The sequence below is a fragment of the Diorhabda carinulata genome, chromosome 9 (genome assembly GCF_026250575.1).
Source record: "Diorhabda carinulata isolate Delta chromosome 9, icDioCari1.1, whole genome shotgun sequence".
NCBI classification, from domain to species: domain Eukaryota; kingdom Metazoa; phylum Arthropoda; class Insecta; order Coleoptera; family Chrysomelidae; genus Diorhabda; species Diorhabda carinulata.
Genome location: NC_079468.1, coordinates 2,192,717 through 2,209,333, shown reverse-complemented (window position 1 = coordinate 2,209,333; position 16,617 = coordinate 2,192,717). Strand labels below are relative to the sequence as shown.

Below are 16,617 nucleotides of genomic sequence, written 5' to 3'. Positions count from 1 at the left end.
ACTTCATTTTATCACACTAACGATATTTATTGAATTTTGTTGTAGTTTAGGCATCCGTACTAAACGTTTAAATGTATTTATTCACGCCAACATATTCGACACATTTTTTTTTTCGATGTTTATACACACAACACGTGCCGTTTATTCTCGTTTCGAATATGTTCCACAAACTTTTCGCATATAGCAACAATTACCCATATTTTAAAATTCCGCTTCTTTGCTTCTTCACATAAAAAAACCATTTGATATGATATAAAATTAATAACAATCAATGTTTGACAATAATAACTAATTACTGCTTCAATTGCACCAGACAGAACGTAGTGCGGTCCATGAACTCTTAACCTAACTTGTCCTTCATCTTTGCGAACAAAAAATAATTAGTTGAGGCTAGATCAGGACTATATGGTGGTTGTTTCATCTCTGTTCCTGTATAGAAGCCTTGAATAGACCCTGCAGTGTGGGTTTGGAGATTTATCATGAAGCAAACGTCTGATTTTACCATGTCTTCAATAATTTTTTGACTAAACTGCATTAGAAAATCATAGTAATAAGCCACGTTCACGGTGGTATTCGATTCCTTAAAGTCAATTAAAAGAATACCTTCGCAGTCCCAAAATATTGTAGCTTTGGTAGTTTTCGTGACCTCTGCTTTTTTGTCACGACCTTTCCTTTTCTATGTCTTTCTATAAAATCTGTTTTAGATGTCGGATCATAGTAAAACGCCATAATTTCATCACTCGTTACAATTGATCTGGATCCTCACGGTATTGCTCGTGTAGGATCCTTAGAACACTGGGTTGTGCTGGAATTTCTTTTGTTTTAAAACACCGGTCACTTAAAATAATTTATTCCACTAATTCTTTCTGGAGGACTGTCGCAGGACCTTCCACACCCGTCAGTCATCTTCTAATGATTTTCGTCCCCAGCGAATTAACATTTACGATTGTTGAAGGGATGTCAGAAAGTTACCGTAGACTCAATTAAAGACATTTTTCGAAAAAAGTTGACTTGTATGTCTTCGAGCTCTACTGTAATAAAACGGATCGAAACAGCAAGTCGAAACTTGTCACAGACGCGTTTATAAAGAGTGTTACGAACGCACTTTGTTTGTTATACGAAGCCAAGCGCACTACGTCAAAAAATTGTTTCAATTTGTTAACAAAAGCTTGTAAAAACTAAAAAACAAACATAAAAGTAACTAGATAAAGATACAAATAAAATTTCAATATGCAGCACGGCACGGCACGTTCTCGCGTCTCACAAGGCTATCGGGACTAAACTACAATCATAAACACTGAATCACCGTGGGAAAATATTGAATAAACCAGTCGGTACTTGCAAGTATCGACTTCAACCAAGTTTAAAATCATTAGAATCTACTTGAGAAACGATTTAAGCAGAATCGATTGTCTGGATTAGCAATTCTCTTAATAAAAAAAGATTTAGAAGCAAAAATTAATCGCGTGATATTCCAAACTCAATCTGGAGATGTCAGTACTTATCAATATATAAATTGGAAAATAGATTTTCACTAAAACTGCATCAGGGCACGTTTTCGCGTCTCACAAGGCTATGGGGACTAAACTACAATCATAAACACTGAACCACCGTGAGAGATTATTGAATAAACCAGTCGGTACTTGCAAGTATCGACTTCGACCGAGTTGAAAATCATTAGAATCTACTTGAGAAACGATTTAAAGCAGAATCGATTGTCTGGATTAGCAATTCTCTTAATAAAAAAAGATTTAGAAGCAAAAATTAATCGCGTGAGATTCCAAACTCAATCTGGAGATGTCAGTACTCATCAATATATAAATTGGAAAATAGATTTTCACTAAAACTGCATCAGGGCACGTTTTCGCGTCTCACAAGGCTATCGGGACTAAACTACAATCATAAACACTGAATCACCGTGAGAGATTATTGAATAAACCAGCGGGTACTTGCAAGTATCGACTTCGACCGAGTTTAAAATCATTAGAATCTACTTGAGAAACGATTTAAAGCAGAATCGATTGTCTGGATTAGCAATTCTCTTAATAAAAAAAGATTTAAAAGCAAAAATTAATCGCGTGAAAAAAATTAAAACTTGTTTCCGCTTTTATTTAATTTAAGAGACATTACTTTGCATTCTCTCTTTGTATATAAGTATGTATAAAGACTAATTGACTTAAAAATGACCAAACTAGAATTTTTCTCTCATAATTTACGTAAGAATTATATCTTTGAAAAAATATAACTCGACGTTAATGTTTTCACAATTAAATTTAAACATCCACTATTTCCATTAATAATAAAATTCTAATCATTGTTTTCTTTTGAATTTAATTTCCATTTCGGTATGAATAACGAATGGCATACACGAATGACATAAAATATTCTTCTTTTCCTGTCAGTATTTACATAACCAATATTCTCATTATTTAATATTATTATCAATACATAACCTATACGTGAATTGATTGTATTGTCAAATTACGTCACAGAATGCACAATGATCAATGGATTCAATGGAATTAATACTATATTATTCAACAAGGAAATTATCATTATATTACATAATTGTTTTAAGTAAAAAGGTTTTTTGTACAATATCGATTTTAAGTAGGATGAAGCTTTGAATCAATTTCACTTAGAAGGCGCAAAAAATGACAAATCATAAATTATTTTCATTATTTAAACCATCAAATGTGCAACGGACAACCACCGCTAACACTATTTTTTTTTATTGTTGAACTTTCCACAAATATACGAGGGCAATTTTACTATAAAAAATCTCTCTCCGGAAGCTGCGTTTTTCGTAAAAATCTCTCAGTTTGTCACGTACGACTCTTTCAAATAATTAATAGTCACATGACGACAAATCGGGACTATAAGGAGGTGTTTCAATGTTTCCCACAACCCAATTCGTTCAACGTTTTGAGCTGTAGACAGGTTTCATCATGTTTAATAGAAACACATTAAACCACACTTTAACTAGCGTGCCTTCGTCTTAATTTTTCCACCCCATAGACGCACGTTTACTCCCTGGAATACAGACATGTACCCAAGTCTAGTCTATGGTGAATATTCTCAAAATGAAGAAGTGTCAACATCTATTTGGCTGCCAATTTGCTATATTGTTCAACCACATCGCGTAAAGTACTGCAGCGTTTTACCAAAATGAGTTTTCCTACAGCGCTGGTATGAGGAAAAATGAATTGCTTCAGTGATTTTTGGCTATAAGTACACTAAAAAGTAATTAGTGTAACATCCAGCACTTATACGACACTAAATTATTCGCCTGTTTATTTTGAAATTCCGATTTATATTTCAATCAGATCGTAGATTGGAACTATAAAAATAACCAGGATTAGTCTTAATTTTTTTGAAGGAGCTTTCGAATGTCCTAATGCCTAATGCTAATTAATTATTTTTATTTTGTTTCAGATTGCTTTCTTTGCCATTTTGGCCATTGCTTTTGCTTTGCCAGCTCCTGAACCAAACCCAAAACCAAATCCGTTGACTCTCTATTCTCCCGGTCTCACAGCTTACAACGCTTATCAACCGTTGGCGTACTCAAATTTGGGTTACAACTACATCCCGTATGCTTACAACTACAACTACTATTCATCCCCATATGCCTACAGGAACCTCTATCTCTAAACAGAAGAACGCTCAAGTGAATATGGATCGCGACTGATAAATTTTAAGCAAATTTTTCCGATTTTGATTGAATAATGTAGAAAAAATGTTTTGGCTCAAATAAAAATTTGTAAAAAAAATATTTGTTCATGTCCTTAGATTCCTATGCATTTCTACAAGAAGATTAGTTATTATAAAAGAGTCTAAATTCGTAATTATACACGGTGTTCCAAAATTATCTTTACTACAACTTCAAAAATTCATAACATCGAACATAAACAAAATATTCATATTCTGTCTTTAGCACGTATTACTGAAACTAATAAAGTTTATTTTTTCAATAACTTGACACTTATAAGTGAAGATGTGGACATCACAACAGAAAGTTCAAGAAAATTCAAAGTTCATAGAGACGAAATCTGATACGCAGGTTCAAAGGACAAAATTTCAAAGAGATCCACCATCCAGACCCTCCATCCGTGCATGGTACACAAACTTGATGAGCATCGGATCAGTATTGCATAAAAGTGGAGCCGGACGACCCAGCACAAGTCCAGAAAATGTGGAGCTAATCCGGTAAACATTCCAGCACAATCGTCAGGCTTCAAGGAAACTCCAAACGCCTACAACCTCGATCCACATAAACAATTTTCGAGGTTTAAAGTTGTAAAGATAATTTTGGAACACCCTTTATATTATTGACGTGAATACCGCGTTCAGTTCATTAATTTTCACGTTGCTAGGATTTGATTTAATATCTGACTGCGGGTAGTTTGATTGAAAGCTTGAGATCTCCTAAGGTCTGGAAAATAATGAGGAATTGTTGCTTGAATTTTTTAATGTCACTGTACAAACTATAAGTTTTGTCCAAATGTACAAATACATTCAATCTTCATTGTGCTATGAGTATAATTCATCAACAAAACAAGGCCTTAAGAAAGCTATCGATGTTTTTTGAGTTTAGAGCAACAACTGTACTCTATAACAGTGTTGAGCGAACTTTTTGTGTTCAATGTACATCTGGGGAAAGGTGAATATTTAAAGGTACACCACAAACAAACAAAAATATTAAGTAATATTTATTATTAAGCAACAAGCTGCTTCCATCTCTTCGTTGATCGTTCTGAGGCGTTTTTGGTTTTTACTGTGCTAAGAGTCGAAAATCCTAATTTATATTTCGAGTGTTTCACAATCAAAAACCTGAACGTTTCAGGAAGGATCATGACATTCTGGAACATTTCATTATTACCATTGGTAGCGAGACTAATCCATGGTTCCAAGCTGGAGTGAAAGCTTTCAATTTTATCCAACGATGTTAAAATATTGGAATTGCTGCCTTTTCCAGCATTTTTTTCATCGTTTCGTTGAAGATCCTTACTAACAACCTAACTAATACTCAGCAAGGACCTCCTGTAATCAATTAAACACGTTGATTCTGAATCAAACAGAGAATCGGTTACATCCTTTGTCTTTCTTTGAGTTGCGGCTATTCCATTTCTAATTTTATGAAGGATCACACTTTCTGTCATAAACTACTGATTCTACTGGAATCTAAAAATCAAACTATTGATTATTCCAGTTTGTATGTACTAACCAGAATAATTAAGACCAGTTCTAGTACCATAGACCAAGGCTGCTCAGCCTTTTGAAGAGTCGGGCCAAACGGTGGATTCAGTCCACTCACATTTCCTGTTTCAGTTACTCTCAGGACCATTTTTTTATCAAGTTCATTCAAGTGAGCAAATATATATGCAAGTTTTGCAAGTCCACAAGCATTTTCTTGATCCATTCGTTGAAGATCCCGACAACAAGTCACAAATGTGTTGCTCAATTAAGGATACGTACGGTATTTATTTTTTACATAATTAAGACTTGAAAAAACCTTTTTGCAAACATATGTTGAACCAAAACTACGTAAAAACTGTAACGCCAGCTCAGTTATTGCTGGAAATTCTCCTTTTGGTACCAATTTTTAGATATCTGGAGAATCTGCTGAAGAATTTTGTGCTTTCGAAGACAATTTGTAAGCAAAAAGGTTTTACAACGTTTCACGATTTTGTAGTTCAACAAGTTCTAATTGAATATTGGCAGGATAAGTGACTATTCCAGCATTTTGTTTTTTACTCCCAAAATTGGTGTTTAGAGTGTGGTAATTCAAGATTCAAAATATTTAGATAATTCGTGATGTCTACAAGAAATGCAAGATCACTCAACCAGGATGTATTCTTCAGTAAATCAACTTCAAATGGTAAAGCCCCTTTCTGCTCTAAAAATTGCGACACCTGTGCGGTGCTACGTTTGGTCAGTGCTTCTTTATGCGATGGAGGGTTGGACTCTTAAGGTAAAAAACGTCAACAAATTAGAGGCATTCGAAATGTGGGTATATCGTAGAATCCTGAAGATACCATGGACTGCCAAAGTGAGGAATGAGGATCTTCTCAGGCGTATCAATAAAGATACTCTTTAACATCGTGAAGAAACGATACCTTGGCCGTATAATGCGAAGCCACAAATATCAATTCCTTCAGCTGATAGTCGAGGACAAGATTGAAGGCAAGAGAGGATTGGGACGGAAGAGGATGTCAAGGTTGCGGAACGGGTATACAAGATATTCAGACATTGATCCATGCCGCTAGAGATAGAGAAGCCATGAAAAATGTGGTCGGGAATATCCATCCATTAATGGATAGGCATTAATTCTGTTTAATCTTTTTCTTCTTCATCACTTTCATTTGAAGAAACCCATTGGAAGCGGTAACTTTGGTACCCATACTAGTCGAGGATTTCTGAATATTCCTAAAGAACTTACGTCTTTTTGCCGCATAATATGAATAAAATAAACCGACGAAAACTTTGATTTAACGTGTATACAAGGTGGGTCAAAAACTTTGAACACTTCTTAACGAAAGAAAGAAACATCCACGAATTAAGTCGAATAAATCTGAATTTCGTTGAATAAAATGATTTGTAGAATGTCAAATCCTTTTTTGATGAGATCACATTGAATAGTAGATGCATTTTTATATTTTTTATAAATTCAAATGAGTTAAAATTATTAACTATAATATTTCCCAATAATTTCGTTTGCAAATTAAATTGTTCACCTTAACACCATCGGGAATAACTCGCTTGATTAATGTATACCGAAATGTTAATGTCATTGTTAAATCAGGAAACATTTTTCGATCGAAAGAGTTCGATACAAATTTATGTAAAATTATTCGTATATCGTCGTGACACAGATATTGATAAACTAATTATTTTTATGCGTCACCACAAACAAGATTATTGCATTTTTCAAATTATAGAATCGGTCAAAATTGATTGGTACATTATACCAGGTGTACAAAACAAAATAAAAACGGAAAATAATCAACTTTTCCAACATTTATGGATAGATCTTGAAGAGATGATATGAAAGGGGGTAACAATTAATTACGTGGGTCATTTGTCGATCAGTTTAGACCCCCCTCTTATCCGAAATGATGAAAAGTTCATCAATCCTTCTCGTCGAAACGTATAAAAAGCTGATCTGTGTTGGTGCGGCTTTTTTTATTATTCGGCAAAATAACAAACCGTTCAGGTGTGATAATAAATGTAAATCAAAGTAAAAATGAAAATAAAAATGAAACTTTTTCAAAATTTTCACTAAATCCATGGAGAATCGTGTACTTTTTCGATTGGAATAATTGGACACGTATCATCTGGGATTTCCGGAAAATGTAGATATAATTAGATAACTGATAATCGCGCAGGGTCTCAAGAGAAGCCAAATAGCTGCGTTCGTAACTCTTACTCATAATAATCCACATATTTATATATCATTTTTCATTCAAGCCGTTCCGACTAATGTCCAAACATCATTATTTCTTCTTGGTTCCGTGGATAACTCCATAACCTGCATCATATTCACTCGATTCTTTCAAAATCTCTTGTTTCTAATTGATCCAGATCGCTATCGATGGACACACATCAAAAAGATTTGAGGTTAATTCCCCATCATGTCACCTTCTCTCTTTTTCTGCACACCTGATCTACAGCTTCGCCGGCGATATCCCATTGAGGTCGTCGTTTAAAGGAGCCGCGCCCTACAAACTTGGCTAACACCCAAATCCGTAGGCAAAAACAGATCACCACCATCACTACCGATCTTAACAACATTCTGCATTTAATGCAGCAAAGGTTGGTACTGCAGCTCACGATTTGGATCTGTTCGGACATAGAATTCCATCAATTCGCTTGTTGGGTGTTGAAGTCAGTAGAAATATGTCCAGATATAGCCTCGGGACCGAATCAGCTAACATATATACTCCACAACAGCTACTAATCCTTTATAAGGACCAGATTCGTCCTTCTTTGGAGTAATATTAGCACCTTAGGAGCTAGGATTCAATACAGAAGAGGACGATTCGACTTATAGGCGCTCCAGAAACTTGGACAGCTTAGATCATAGAAGAAAGGTCACTGACGCGATTCTTACCGATATTACAACGACAGATACTTCTCCGATGTTGTCACTTAGACCAGTTTTCGCGATACCTACTCGACAGGCAGACGTGGCTCACGAACACTGAGTTCGCCTGCAGTCCAAAGGTCAATTTATCGGGACTTCTTTATTTGGAGAAGTGCAAACCTGTGGAATCGGCAACCAAGACACGATAGGCAACTTCATATGGTAGGCGCCACTCGAACTAATCGATTGCAATTGGTTTTCCGTCGTGTACTTAATTTTTACTAAAAGTGTAATGTATCTTCGAGCTAACCAATGATGGTTGACCATATTCGTTGTATTAAAACATGAAAACTACTTTGAAATAAACTATGCATTAAATAATAAAGTTTACGGCTCTTAAATACTGAAAAATCATGTATTGTATGAAAGTTTATAATTATCTATGGTGGTTCGAGTCACATCGATACAAATAAAGTAGCAATTTGATACCTTAATACCAAGGAACACCCGGAATCAATCATCTATGATGTGGGTCCCCATTAAGATCGTATACCATAAATCTTAATGAATACAGTAGACTTTGAATAATTTTAAATGGGAAATTATTATGTAAAAAATAAAAAGAACGTTAATTTTTTTGGTTTTTCTTATTAGTTATAACAAATATTTGACCATCCTACATACCGCATAAAAATTCCTATAGTTTTTTTTCTATTTCGTATTATTAAATTGATTTTTTGATGTACCTACATACAGATCCTGAATCAAATATGTTTTGATGTAACCTTGAAACGTATATTGGAAAAAAAATTGTATCAAATGTCATAAGTAACAATAAGATTCATAGAACACGCCCAAAATTTGAATATCTAGTGGGTTATAATCATATAAAAGCAGATTTGTCTACTCAAGAGCCATCATTTGTTCTGAAAACAAATAGAAACAAACTTCAAGATGTTCAAAATCGTAAGTACCTTTTCGATATCTCTCTAACCAAATTTTTGAACAGATTGAATTTTTATAGTGATTTAAATCCCTTCATTATTCACTAATCCAACATCTCCGGAGACCTTTCTTCTAAAATAGTATACAAAGACCGTTTTTTAATAGATATGTTACTTTAGTACGGTACTAGTCCCAAGAAACTATCAAACGTTCTCTTATTTTGCTGTTAGCATCTTCACAAGCAACTTCCGAAGATGCCATCATAATTTACAATAACTTTTTAACTCAATTTTGTCACTAAAGTATTGAATTTATGTTTCAGTTCGCTTTCTTCTTCGCCGTACTGGCTGTAGCTTTCGCAGCACCAAAAGCGCAACCAGTACCACAGGTAATCGCCGCTTACAGCGCTCCAGCAGTGGTTAGCGGTTACCCAGCTCTTCCTTACACCACCTACGGCGCTCCAGTCGCTTATACCGGATATACAGCTCCATTGGCTCCAATAGGTTTTTATTGATCCGGAAAATACGATCAAATTTACGACTTTGATATATTATAACGATGATGACGATAATTCTAAATAAAACAATGAATAAAAATATTATTTAGATTATATAATGTCTTTTTATTATTTCGGTAATATGGTATAACTGTTTCTTACCAGCGAATATCAGTGAATAGCCTGGGGACCAAATCTGGACTATATAGTGGATGAGGAACCAAATTGTTCAATTTAATCATCGACTTGTCGATCGGTGTATTGTCTTGGTGAAACAGTGATTTTTTCTTCGACATATGAGGCCGTTTATCTTTGATTTTCCATTAAAACGATCCAACAATATTTCAAAGCGATAAATTCTCCAGGTGACTGTTGTGTCTTCGGACGTGGTTCGCCGTCTGCAGTCCACTCAGATTCATTGTCACATGTCGACGCAAAACATCTGATTTATTACGTGCAAACCTTGATCTGAATCATCAACACGTTGTTGTTTTTGATTTACTGTGAGTAAACGCGGCGCTCACTTTGAAAAAAGCTTCCTCAAGGTCAAATGGTCACGCATAATTATAAACACGCTGCCTTCTGATATATTCAGTCTTAGCTATCTCACGCAATATCAATTTACGATCAGATGTAACCAATTTGTGAACTTGTGGAGTAACCATATCAATTGAACGACCAGAACGTTCACCATCATCGGGGTCTCTACGACCACGTAAATTGTTTTGAAAATATCAAAAGTACCTTCACTTAAACGGCTGTCATTTTGTTCTGACTGATCGAAATGTCACGAAATTTGACACATGACTTTTTTAAAGTTGGTACTTCATAAACAGACAATGGCAGCGCCATCTGTGTGTCAGTCACGCGACTTATTGAATGATGTAATATATTACAATATACAATTCGTGTTGGTGAGTTTCTTATCTACATTTGTAAACCGATTATGGTTTTACAAAATGAGAATATAGATTCGTAAACATTATACATCGATTTGAATTAGAGCCTTCGTTGTTTACGACCTTTATTTTAATGTATTCATATTTTTACTGCATATACCGGCCAGGTTTTGATGTATAGCTATAAATAATAATTTTCATATTTTATTTTTCCATTAATTGGGAGTTTCCATAACAATTTTTGACCGATTTGTTCGAAATATGGAAAAAATCGTCTTTTAATACCATATTTAACGTTTTTTCGTCAATGAAGAGGTTAGAAATACTATAATAGAAGGATTACCATTATTCAAGATTCCAGAGATCGAGTCGACGATGTTTGAGAGACCACGTCGACAGAATGATGGAAAATCGATGGGTAAAGAACGAAAAACCAACTTCAAGGACAATTACCTAACCAAGAAATGACAGGAAAGCTGGAAATCTTCTTCTTAAGAACGCTAAATAATAAAAGAAACAAGATTTAAGAAAGGAAATTTCAGAAAAATATATTTTATTCTTATTTAACACATCATTTTTCACAATCAGTTTTATTACAATGAAATCAATAGTAAGTCAAACGTGCCGGATAAGCTAATGAACCAGGATATCCAGTGTAAGTCAATGGAGCGCCGTAGGTGGTGTAAGGAAGAGCTGAGTAACCGCTAACTACTGCAGGAGCGCTGTAGGCCGCTAGAACTTGAGGTACCGGCTCAGGTTTTGGTGCTGCCAAAGCTACAGCCAGTACGGCGAAGAAGAAAACGAACTGAAATATAAATATAATGAAGAAATGTAGTAGACATCAAAATAAATAATATTAAAGTGATAAATTTCTAAAAAGAAATGTTCAAATTTATACAAATCAAGATTTCGACTCTTTATTACACCTTCGCATGTTTTTATAACTTTTTGCAATAACAGCAAACGAATTGTCATCGTCGCTTTTGTTTTCTTTCTTGTAGCCAAGTTTTTCTGGGTATTCCTTTCCTTCTTTTCTTTTACCGTTTTGCTTATATCACTTTTCTTACTAAGCCACAAGGCTTTGTGGTGTACTTATCTTTATCTGTCCATACCAGTTGAAACAACTTCTTATCCAATCCATCCTCGTTTTCCCTTATATTCTTTTTAGTTGCTCAATATCTTATTTATAACTCCCAGGTATTCAAAAGTCTCTGTTTATTCTTTGTCTTTTCATTATTGAATCTTCTCGTTTCTGATTTATTACCATTCTTTTGCACTCCCATTCACAGGTCCTCTATTTTCTTTATCCATATATTTATTTTTTCTTCGATTTTGTTAAATGCTTCTGCTGTTATTACTGTATCGTCTGCATAAACTAATCCGTCTATTTTCACCGGCTTTAGGTTTCTACAGCCAATTATTATCTCATGTTAATGGTTCTTCTTTATTGTTGATCTCCATTCGACTGTTTGTACTTTCTCTTCTACGTTTTCGTATATTCCTTTAGTGATTTCTGTTAAATACCATCTCATACCATTTTTCCATCTACTGAGTCTAACGCAGCCGTCAAATCGATACATTACTTGGAAAAACAGTTTTTGCTTTCTTGGTAGCAAGTTTCTCGGATAACATCCATTGTTCGGCTGTAGTTTTCTTTCCAAAGACGATTGGAGGTAGTGGAAGACGAAGCATCGTGAGTGGCAAACCAAAAAACTCTCGAAATTTAATAGAAATTTGAAAAGAAGATAACCAGTAAAACCACGAAAGTTTTGATGGTGTGCCGAAATCATCTAGGAAAAAATTCGGGCTGTAAGCTGTTCTTAAGCTGGTCTGAATATAACCAGTACCATGAAGCTGTACTGTAAGTGATTCTAAATCTTTCCCCTTGCCCCATATTATTTGGAACCTTGACAAGGGTTAGCTCAAATCTGGGGCGTAAAATACAGAGAAAATGTAGCTTTGGATGGCTCCAAAAGTGCAGATAGAATAAGCTCAGAATCGGACACTCTGAAACAGCAGAAATATATCCAGCTTGGATATGAATTAGGGGATAGCCAAACAACCATTAGAACTGGATGAAGGTATTTAGCAGCTGGAGCCATCCCGATTCCTGATTCTCTTGAAAGGAAAGGATCTAATAGATCAGCTGTCAATACAGATCGTCCTCAGGGCTACAGCCAGAAAAGGGGACAAAATAGATCGTATGGGTTTCAGTGTATATGTACAAAACAACCAAGGGGAAGGAAAAAAACTGAAGAAAATGATGTTTTGAAGTGCGATAAATCAGTGGGTATAAAACCAAAGGTTGAGCTCTTAGATGATTAAATTATTAAACTCAAAATTACTTACGGCTTTAAACATTTCGAACGGTTTGTTTGGTTTAACTCGAAGACTAAATCTAATTCGGCTCTATCTCGAATGCGCTTTTATAATAATTTCGTTCTATGTTAATTTTGGGCGTGATATTGTTGATTTTCAATTGTTTTTTTACAAGTATTGTTATAATTTAATCTATTTCAAGGATTATATCGGCTTCCTGGATCTTATAAATTTACATAAACATTACATAATTATCGATAGAAAAAAAAGGACTGAAAAAAGGCTGAAGCAACAAAAACTGTATTTTTAAGTCACAAAAAAATTAAGTAGGTATATCGGTATTGAAATCATTTTTTTTTTTCAATAATTCAAAGTGGATTCGTTCAATAAGGATAATTATTATTAAGGCAGAAATAAAATACACTATTTAGACCACCACTACACCAACACTCACGACTACACTGTCTGATACGCGTTTCGATAACCAACTTATCGTCTTCAGAGGCTGAACGTAAACTATTTACTGAAGATGATAATTTGGTTATCGAAACGCGCATCAGACAGTGTAGTCGTGAGTGTTGGTGTAGTGGTGGTCTAAACAGTGTATTCAATATAAATATATCCAACGGTTCCAGAAATTCGGGTCAGACCAAGAAAAACAACAAACAAATTACAGATAAATGAAAACAAAAGGTGCGACAATAAATAAAATGATATTGGGACAGGACAGAAAAAGATGGAGTCTTGTGACTGACACACAGATGGCGCTACCATTGACAAATCCATATTACGTACCAACTATGTGTCAAATGTATCAAATTTCGTGACATTTCACGTTTTTTCAAAGTGGTTACCCACAGTCGATCAAAAATAACGTGTTAATGATTCAGATCAATGTTTGGCTATGTTTAGGCGTAATAAAGCAGATTTTTTGAGTCGATATGTGACAATGGATCAAATATGGATCCATCACTTCACTTCGGAATCATCTGAATGGACTGCAGACGTTGAACCACGTCCAAAGACACAACAGTCAGCTGGGAAGGTTGTGGCTTCGGTATTTTGGGATGCACATGAAATATTGTACATCAACAATCTCCAAAAGGGAGAGACAGTCAATAGGGAATACTACATAGAGTTGTTGGATACTTTGAATGCAAAAATTGGAGAAAAACGACGGTATATGTCGAAGACAATGCACCGATTGACAAGTCGATGTTAACTATGGTTAACTCGAACGAATTATCCACCGTATAGTCCAGATTTGCCCTTAAGGCTATTCGCTGATCTCGCCGTTGAGGAATTTAGCTAAAATGAAGAGGAAATTGCTGAAATTGGAGTCTATTTTGGGGCAAAAGGTGTTGAGAAACTAAAGAAGCGTTGGACTGAGTGTATTGCTTTCGAAGATTGATTGATTGATGAATAAAATGTTACATTTCCGACGCCCTAGAGAAACCAAAAGGAAAAATGAGAAGAAAAAGAAGATTTACTAAAATAAACACAGTTTTGGTTCTATACTTGTACTAAATTATCGTATTCACAAACCATTTAAGAATATCAACTTCTTGTTACACGTCAATCATGATATTTAAATTATGTCCTTGCGAAACAGTAGGTATCAATTAGAAAAAAAAAAGTACAATTGGATAAACCAGATTATATGTAAATATTAACATACTGCCGTTCTTTGTTTTCATATAAAAGTCGACTAACCCATTATCGAATTATCATTTGATTTCGAAATCGATTCAAATCAACTTGAAAATATGTTCAAATTCGTGAGTAATTTTCAATTTATTTGTCGCTTATCAATAATATAAATTTCTTTACAGGTTACTTTCTTCTTCTTCGCCTTATTGGCCGTAGCTTTCGCTGCACCAAAGGCAGATCCACAAGTTGTTGCCGCTTACACCGCACCGGCTACGTTCGTTTCAGATTTGACGTATTCGGCGGTTCCTGCAGTTTCGCCTGTAGCTTATACCGCTGGAGTGGCTCCGGTACCATATGCGGCCCCTCTCGTATACTATTGAAGAAAATGAAGGAAAAAGGACTAAAATTATGATAATGACGATGATTTCTGTTATAAATATCGGTAAATAAACAAAAACTTTTACTAACAAATCGTGAATTTTACTATTAACGGTTTGAAGTATACACAAAATGGACGTAGTATAAACAGTACATGAGTTCTTGGTGTCGAAACTTTTTTTGATAAAAAATAAATCAAAAAATAGAAAATCTATCAGAAAATGGTGTGTCACTTCAAAGCGAGTCGTGAATATTGACATAAAAGTACAAAATTTGAGGTTAAACTCTCACACAATCACTTAAATAAGATGGCGGTCGCACTTCGCCAACATAAAGATATCTGATCGATCTAGCCAGTCAAAAACCAATTTGGACAGGAACAAATAACGCTGTCTGAGTAGCTAGATGCCTTAAAAAGCTTTAGCGTCGTTACAAACTTGTTAACAAAAAAAGAGCAGATTGAATATCACAAAACGGGGAGATTTGCGGTTATTTCTTATAAAACCCAAGCTAAATATCGATAAGTTGCTGTCAATCCATCATAAATAGTGTAAAAATTCACTAGTGGATCCGATAGACGTTGTTCTGCATGATATACCAAGCGATTAGGTTAGGTTAGGTAAGGTTATGTTAGGTTAGGTGAGGTTAGGTATTAAACAAGTTGATGAACAATATTTTTAGTCAATTAATTAATGAACTCGACGATTATTCAATGCAAGAACATGTGAAAAGACCTAATTTTCTAGATCTATCCCACAAATCGACGTTTTTTGACCTTGTAACTTATTAATAGTCATTGCAAATGCCGTAAGTCTGAAGAGATCATTGGGATTCGTGGCAGTAGAACAACTTCACCTTCAAATTGCCGTTCAAAATTGTCTCTTCAAGAACATAATTTATTTATTACCAATCTCGTACCGAATTCAAATCAGATAAACTAGATACCCATTGCAGCGCTATCTGCCGGGCTTATTTCTGAATCTAAAATATTCTCGAATCCACTTGAACACACACAAAAAAGTTCAATCAAATCAGATAACCTAGATACCGACTGCAGCGCTATCTGCCGGGCTTATTTCTGAATCTAAAACATCCTCGAATTCACTTGAACAAAGACAAAAAAGTTCAATCAAATCAGATAACCTAGATACCGACTGCAGCGCTATCTGTCGGGCTTATTTCTGAATCTAAAACATCCTCGAATTCACTTGAACAAAGACAAAAAAGTTCAATCAAATCAGATAACCTAGATACCGACTGCAGCGCTATCTGTCGGGCTTATTTCTGAATCTAAAACATCCTCGAATTCACTTGAACAAAGACAAAAAAGTTCAATCAAATCAGATAACCTAGATACCGACTGCAGCGCTATCTGTCGGGCTTATTTCTGAATCTAAAACATCCTCGAATTCACTTGAACAAAGACAAAAAAGTTTTGGAGGAACTCACTGTCAACACAGGTACAGAAGATTTATATAAATATAAATAAAGATTTGACTAAATATCTATTTCTTTTTACCACTCTGAAAGGGAAGTTTTCTAAATCAAATTTTAATTTGGATTGATTGATTCTCGTGCTGTGAGTCACTGTAGATTTCAAAAAAGTGAAGTTCGATTGGGTAACTTTGCTTTTTTGATATTTACTCACGGCATAATCAATTATCGAAAATTTGTTCAGTCGATTCCATTATCAAATTATTAACCCAATTCCAACCTTTTTTTTTTTTTCGAAAACTGTTAATTCGTCGTCGAAACTCAACCGTGGATTGATTAAATCTTCACTTTTTTTCGAGATTTTGAAATTGATAGCCAATATTTTAGACAAAGTTCATTTCATTATTCTATTA

At 34.8% G+C, this 16,617-nt stretch overlaps 1 long non-coding RNA gene across 1 annotated transcript; it reads left to right on the top strand.

Annotated features, from left to right (window-relative positions):
• Positions 1-14,483: 14,483 nt before the first annotated feature.
• On the top strand, positions 14,484-14,863 carry LOC130897871 (uncharacterized). The gene is made up of 2 exons (XR_009059801.1): positions 14,484-14,520; positions 14,575-14,863. It is a non-coding gene; the product is annotated as an uncharacterized LOC130897871 (long non-coding RNA).
• Positions 14,864-16,617: the final 1,754 nt, after the last annotated feature.